The sequence below is a fragment of the Ochotona curzoniae genome, unplaced genomic scaffold, assembly GCF_017591425.1.
Source record: "Ochotona curzoniae isolate NIBS_2020 unplaced genomic scaffold, NIBS_Ocur_1.0 scaffold_2217, whole genome shotgun sequence".
NCBI classification, from domain to species: domain Eukaryota; kingdom Metazoa; phylum Chordata; class Mammalia; order Lagomorpha; family Ochotonidae; genus Ochotona; species Ochotona curzoniae.
In genome coordinates, this window is record NW_024467090.1 from 980,984 (window position 1) to 988,985 (window position 8,002).

The 8,002-nt window shown below is 53.0% G+C and overlaps 1 pseudogene; it reads left to right on the forward strand.

Annotated features, from left to right (window-relative positions):
- LOC121169636 lies at positions 1-1,658 on the forward strand (annotated as a pseudogene).
- Positions 1,659-8,002: the final 6,344 nt, after the last annotated feature.

Consider the following 8,002-nt stretch of genomic DNA (forward strand, 5'->3'; position numbering starts at 1 on the left):
ATGGCAGGTTTCCAGGAGTTGAGGAATATAGTTTCTAGTTTTAGGTGTTGCTGGGCTTTGCTGGAAGGAAAGAAAGGGCCGCAAACATGACTCCTGATGAGAGCGCTGCATTTGTTGAAGAGTGGCTGCAGCTCTGCTGTGCAGATTAAAATCCAGGAATTGTTTCCACGCCACATCCACGGACTCTAGAAGGACTCCTGACTTACCCGCCGTCAAGTCCTCACCTGTGGAACCTGACTTGGCTGTGGCCGGAATCCACACGCCTTCTATTTCAGTTGCTTCTCACGCATGATCCTCTCCAGTTGGTTCTGTGTTGATGCCAGATACCAAACCTGTCCTTTTGTCCTGTCCTTCATGTTCTCATCAAGCCCACAAGTTTAGTTCAAAGCCGTAGTCAATGCTTTCAAGAGAGTTTGTGTGTGTGTGTGTGTGTGTGTGTGTGTGTGTGTGTGTGTTGACACCTCAACAAGTTAGAGATCTGCATTACCCAGGGATTTTTCACTGGCTGGCCGGTGCAAGTTCAGTGGCGACTTTGCCTGGCAGAAACAGGTTGTCCTCAAGAGGACAACTGCCCTCATAGATGGCGTGTAACAGTAAAAGGAAACCTGTTTCCTTCGCCTGGTTATGCAGCACCACCTAAAAACAGAATTGAACAGAAGCGTCCTGGGTGTCCCTTGAATAGCACGTCTTTAGTTTGGTCATCCCCAGCAGAACCAAACCAGATTTCCATCTCGTGGGCATCTGAGATTGGAACGAGTTACTCCGTGTCTGTATATCCTGTACGACAGCTCACTTCATGTCGTTACAGAGATTAAACATGAAAGGTGTTAGTAATCCCGATCATTCCAGAACACCGATTAAGGAAAAACTTACAGCAGATCCTGTGGTGAAATTGCTACAACTAGCCTTCGGGTAGCCTTGGCTGTCCTTTAGGGGAAATGAGGCTGACGGTCCCGTGCCATGCAGTGACCTGCACCCATCTGGAGTGTTTTGATGCTGCCTTTTATCTACAAATAGATAAGAAGCCCACTTGGATTTGCGTGTGTGACAAGAAAGCTGCTTATGAAAGTCTAATATTAGATGGGCTCTTTATGGAAATTCTCATTGATTGGTCTGATGTGGATGAAATCAAATTCCAAGAAGACGGTTCCTGGTGTCCAATGAGACCGAAGAAGGACGCGAACCATGTACAAATGTACAAATGTAGAAAGTTCAAGTGTCCCCAGTAAGCCTTGTTCAGTGACTGTAGCCATGAGGCAAGCAAGAAGAAAGTGGCTGTTAGTGACCTAACAATACAAAGTTCTGATGAAGACCCTCCTGCCAAAAGGAAATGCATTTTTATGTCTAAAAAGCAAAGCAGCCCACCAAGGGGGTCCTCAGGGATCAGCCACCTGTGAGTACCCCGGGTAACTCTGGTTCATCCTGCTGCTTTTCCGCCTTCATCAACAGACTGCTCATTACCATTCCACCTCACACCAATGTCAAGCATGGCATCACATTTGCCAGGGTTGGCAGTTGATCCCCAGTACTGTCCTCCTGTGTTTTTGGACAGTCACCTCACCCTTAACAGCGAGCAGTATGTCTGTCGCACCACCAGTTCCCGTGGAAGCAGTGCTCATGTTAGCTCGCCCAGCAGCAGGAGCGGCACAGGGTCCTAACCGGCAGTGGACACACAGTCCTGATGTCATTCGTTGGACTTGGTTCTGGGAATCATTCATCAGAACTTCTCTTTCTTGATCTGTGGTCCATGGAAGCTATTTTTTTTTTTTTAATTTTTGGCAATTATTTTGGTATTTATTGAAATGTCGCATGGATTCTTTCACTTTCCGAGAGAAGAACACATATGACAGCAGAAAGATCCAAATGACATTCAAGGATTTTTCTTTCTTGTGCTGTACTCAACTCTGATCTTCAGATATATTCAGCCATAACTGTCCTCTTGAGTGGTGGATTTTAATTTTCATGCATTACTGGATGGATTCCACAAGTGAGTTTCAAAAAAATTTTTTTGTTAAACAGCAATAAAAATTATGTAAATATTAAAAAACATTTTTTGCAAGGAGGTTTCAGAGGAAGTTATAGACAGGATGCTTCTCCATCTCTAAATATTCTGGTGACGACTTCAAAACGCAAGGACATTCTTGAAGGAAACACACAGTGTGGGCCACTCAAGGAAGTGGGCGGAAGCTGGTGAGCCAGTTCGGGTTGGATTAGGAGAAGCCCCTGTGCTCAGCCCCCCCGGGGCCCGGCTGGCAGGTAGAGCTGGTTGCTGAAGGCTGCTGAGGGGCAGGGGGCTGCAGAAGAAAGGCCTGTGGCTGAGACACCGAGTTCAAGTTGCAGGCTGGCCCGCAGGCCCAGACGTGCCCCTTAGCCTGTACGTGAGGCCTGCGGGTGTAGCTGATGATGCCAATCTAGGCCCTTGGTCTAGGTGGAAACGGAGCTGCCGGGCTCAGCAAGGAGCTGTGTAGAACAGAATGTCCCCTGGAAGCTCAGGGAACAGGGAGGGGAGGGGCAGGGAAGGGACAGAAAAGCAGTGTTCACGTGGTCTGTGACCACTGCATGTCCTGGTAAGTCACCTCTTCTGTGAAGCAGGCTCCTTTCCTGTCACCTGCCCGCTGCAGCCTCTGATTCAGCTGCCTGGGCTGCCCCTTTCAGACTCAGACTGGGGTCTGACCGCAGGCCTTGTGAGCCGGGTAAGGCACAGTCCGTGCAGGCTGTGTGGGGCTGGAAGCAGTTTTGCCCCAGGCAGGGCCCCTGAGCAAGTGGGTTTCTGTTGCTCCTTGGTGCCCAAGCCTCTTCTTGGGAGAAGGCCTGTGGCTCCTGGGCACTTTTCTTCCCTGGCTGCCAGGGAGACTTGAGAGCAGGTGCAGTCTCCTCTGGCGAGACCTGGGGAAGCGCTTTGGAAGCAGCCTCGTTGTCTTACATGAGGCCTTGAAACTGTGGAGTGAAGTCTCTCCAGGGAATCTGCTCAGAGGAGGTGACAGCAGTCTAGAGCTGTGGCCTCTCGGCAGCAGGGGCCAGTTGGGTGGGAGAAGATCTTGGCTCGGGGCACGGCTAAGGGCGGCAGCAGCAAGCGCAGGGAGCACCAGAGTACGGAATGTGGGAGAGCCAGGAGGGGGTGGCTGTGGGCCTGGGCTTCTGCCAGACCTCTCCTCTACCCGCTGGTAACAGGACACCCGCTGCTCGTGTGCCTCCTTCCTGCCTGTCTTGGCAGCTCCAGCTATAGTCTGAAGGTATTGCAAATTGTTCGAAGACGTTCCGGGACCAAACCATGTCCTTGGCCCATGGCCCAGTCCACCCCTTTCGGGCTTGGCATCAGCTTCATGGTCCTTGGAAGACAGCTGCCAGGGTTGGAGTTAGAAAATAAACCCAGGCTCTCTACAGTGGGACACACAGGGTCCCAGGCCTCATCCTGACCCCTGCACCAAAAGCTCATTATAGACAAGAGGTTTTTAGCACTTATCTTCCTTCCCAATGTCTGCCTTTGGAGCTAGCATTTGGAAGGTGCTACCATTTGGAAGGTGCTGATCTGCAGGCACTGCTGGCTGGCTGGCTCAAGGCAAGGTGCGTGTGCAGAGCTGCAGTGCTCCTGGGATGACATGGAGGTTGCAGGTATCTTGAAGCTGGCTTGACAGCTGACCAAGCCTCATTTACAGGACGGGCAGAAGTCCTTGCCTCTGAACAATGTGAACATTAAATGAGCTGACAAAGGTCCTTGCTGTGGGGGACCCCCAGACATGATCCCCGATCACACACTGCTGAGGGGACCCTCAGATAGGAGCCCTATTACACACTGCTGTGGGGGACCCCCAGACATGATCCCCCATCACACACTGCTGAGGGGGACCCCCAGACAGGATCCCCCATCACACACTGCTGTGGGGGACCCCCAGACAGGAGTCCTATCACACACTGCTGAGGGGGACCCCCAGACAGGAGCTCCCATCACACACTGCTGTGGGGGACCCCCAGACAGGAGCTCCCATCACACACTGCTGTAGGGGACCCCCAGACAGGATCCCTACCACACACTGCTGTGGGGGACCCCCAGACAGGATCCCTACCACACACTGCTGTGGGGGACCCCCAGACAGGAGTCCTATCACACACTGCTGTGGGGGACCCCCAGACAGGATCCCCCATCACACACTGCTCTGGGGGACCCCCAGACAGGAGCTCCCATCACACACTGCTGTGGGGACCCTCAGACAGGAGCCCCATCACACACTGCTGAGGGGGACCCCAGACAGGAGCCCTATCACACACTGCTGTGGGGGACCCCCAGACAGGATCCCTACATCACACAGCCTCAGAGGGCTAAGGGAAGTGAGCCTCCCTCACCTGAGCCTCAGGCCAGCTAGCAGTGCTCCGGGACCTGTCCATGGTGCAGCTTCCTTGCATCTACCCGACCTCCCCAGCTGGCAGGCACCAGAGCCTGCGCAGGCTACATTTGCCGCCCCTGTTGGACTCTCCCTGCCTCCTGGTCCAGCTTAGGCATCACCTCCACCAGGGAGTCTTCGGCACTGTTAAATGACTAGCTCACTGAAGCCTGCAGGATTTGAAGAGATGGAGGTCTCAGGAGAAGTGCCTCACCCGGGCACTAGTTGCAGGAGTGGCTCCAAGGCTGATCCCCTTCTGTGTGGCCAGTGTGGTCCTGGGGTCCATCAGCCCTGGGGGACCCGGACACATGCTAGAAAATGCTGAGTGTGAGGCCACCGGACACCTGTCTAGGGACCCAGGCACACAGATCCTGCCCCGAGGTGGGCTGCTCCTCACGAAGGGCCTGAGCTGCCGTCTGGACCTGGGACTTCCCAGGCTGAGGGTGTCCAGCAGAGGCTCTGTGGGTGATGAGGGCAGGATGACAATCTGCTAGCGGGTGGCGGGGGGCGCAGCTTTACAAACCCCTGCTCCCAGGGTGACACTGGGTCGCTCTTGTTCTGGCTCAGGCTTCTTTCCTTGTGACTCCCTGACTGCTGTGGTTCCAGCTTACCCTCTGTGCTTGGTGTAACACCTCACCAGCAGGTTGTTCTCACAGTGAACAGAGTGGGAGGAAATCAAGCAAGGAGCCTATCCCAAGCCACGCCTGCAGGGGTCACGCTGGGCTGCCAATCAGAGACACAGTGGGCCCTGAGCCTCAGGCACCTAAGGTGGGGTCTCCCCAAGCCCTCACAGCTCAGGCTGCCTTTCTGACATCACCCTATGGTGGCAACAGTGTGGGTACAGACACCTGGGAGCAAGGCAGTCTTGGCTCAACCTTTGTCCTGGCAGGCACTGGAGACAACACCAGCTAACCTGTGCAGGTGACAACCAGGTGTTGTACCTGGGATCTGCCCAGGACACATACAGTCCATGGCAGAGAACTGTGGAGGTGAGATTCCAGGGAGTGAGGCTGATGGCATGGCCGTGGTGCTTGAGCAAGGTGGTGGTGAGGGGGAGAACTCTGAGGGAAGAGAGGCAGAAAGGAGCTTGGAGGAAGGCAATCATCCTGGAAGTCTCTCTGGAAGAAGTGGACCTGGTGTGTGGGAAGGGCAGGACAGATGCACACACACGCAGAGTGGGAGCACTGTAGGCTGAGAGAGCCAACTGGTAATCAGACCAGAAGAGTCTGGGAGCCCTGGGCCCAGCTCCGAGATCACCCCAGGGCAAAGCAGTAAAACCTCCCTGGGCATGGAGGAGAGACTCCCAGTGTCTGGGAGGTGAGCGGCTGGCTCAGATGCAGTGTCAAGGGAGCGATCAGAGAGGAGCAGAACGACCCCTGAGAAGCACACGGAAGCTCCAAGGGACCCTGGCTGATGCTGCAAGTCACCTCTTGTCCGATGGGGTGGGCATTGCTGGTGGCTTACCCAGCCTCCGTGAATGGCTGTGTCTCCTTGTTTCCCTTCCCTGGAGACCCAAATGTGAGGTCATGCAATTGTTCATTCTCCGTCACACCTGGTGTTGGAGTCCAGGACTTAGGCAAGTCCTCAGGGAAGGACGAGTCTTCCTGAGAAGGACTCTGGTCTCTTCCTTTTTTTGTCTTCCTGTTGGCTGGAATTTCAGTCTTGGCAGGGCAGCAGCCATCTTATCATCAGGAGTCAATCAGCATGCAAGAAGTGCTGGTCCTTGTCACCGAGTGCTTTTTGTCTTTGAGCTCTCTCCTGTGGGCAAAAGTGAAGGCTGAGATCAGATGTGACCTCTGTCTGAATCAGGTCCAGGTCAGGGTCAGGAGGAGCTGGAGCAATGTGATATAGTCAGCTGTGCCTAAAGGGTCAGTCCCAAAGCCAGCTGTGCCTAGAGGGTCAGTCCCAAAGGCTGGAGTCATGGAGGAAAGGAGCTGAAGCTGAGGAGGAGCAGTTTCAAAGGGCTGGAGGCTCATCCAAAGCAGCCCTGGGGGACCCTCTCTGATGCTCCACCACTGGCCCCTCTCTCATCTGTACCCCGCCAATCAGCTTTGCCTGCTCAGCCTCTCCCTCCTGCACCTGCTTTGCATCTATTTAGAGGAACACATGGCTCGCCTGAGTTACTCTCAGTGTCTTGTCTGTGTGGGAACCTGCAGTAGTTTCCTGGAGGCAGAGCCCTGGCCTTGCATTTCCTGGACTTTCTGCCTCATTTGGGCACCTGGCAGGCTCACACTAAATGTGGGTTGCTTGTAAAGTTGATGGCCCAAGGGCAACTTTCTCCCTGAAAGTGGAGCTGATTATTTTCAGATTTTGTTGATCTTGGAGGGTGTAAAGCTATTTAGGACCTGTTTGCTACTTGTAGGTGTCAGTGCTTCATTCACCCATCAGTCCGTCCATCCATCCATCCATCCATCCATCCATCCATCCATCCATCGACCCATCGACCCATCCATCCACCCATCGACCCACTCATTCATCTCTTTATCCATCTATCCACTCCTTTATTCATCTGCCCAACCATCTCTTCCTCCATCACTTCACTCATTTATTCAACTTCCTAACTATCTCTTCATCCATTTATCTCTTAATTCATCACTCAATTCATTCATATATTCATCTTCCTATTTATATCTTAATCCATCCATCTGGCCATTCAGTCACCCACCCATCCATCTACCCACCCATCCACTCATTAATCTATTATCCATCTGCTTGCTTCTATCCAGTCATCCATCATCACCCCACTCATTCATTTATTCATCTTTCCACTTGTGTCTTTATCAATCCATTTGGCCATCCAGTCTTCCATTCATCCATCAATCCCACCATGCATCCATTGCAAAAGCATTTTCTGAGAATTGCTGAATTCTGAGATTGTGGAGCAAACAGGATATGGGGGTAACATGCATGACTGTCTTCAAATAATTTGGGCAATAGGTGATACCAGAACAGTGGACCGATGGTGGTGCAAGAAGAAAGAGGCAGCTCAAGTTCAAGGAACCCAGAATAAGGCAGCTGGCATGGTCTGGAGGCCTCTTTATTTGGTAAGGTGTCTGAAGGATGAGTTCTGAGTCTTGAGCAATTACTATCAGAAAGAGAAAAGAACACCAAGGAACAGAGAGCGAATGTGGCATAGCTTCTGTGGAACTGGATGGGATGGATATGGAGAGACAAGAAAGCATGGGAGACATGGTCCTAAAGGCCTGGGGAGCCACAAAAAGAGTTTGAACCAAGCATCACCCAAACACTTGTAGAGGGTGGGCTAGCTTGGGCTTCGGTGTTCTGGTGTAGCAAGAGCAGCACACCATTGAAGCCAAGACAATCACACCAACTCCAAAATCCCACAGGATGCATGACTTCAAAGTGCCAGGCCATGAGGAGGAGAATGGGGAGGCTGCCTGGGAGGTGCACAAGTGGGCGGGCACAGCTTGTGGCTGACTCAGGGACTTGCATGGGTCAACCTGACACTCTGGCCAGAGGGCTGGTGTGTGACAGCCTGGCCAGGCCAGTCATGCCTTCTCTACGTCAGCCTGCCACCCTCCCCGGCCCCTAGCACTGCCCGGGCCTCCAGATAAGTGAGATATTATGGGGATCCTGCATGAGGGAGGTACCCACAGCCTGTG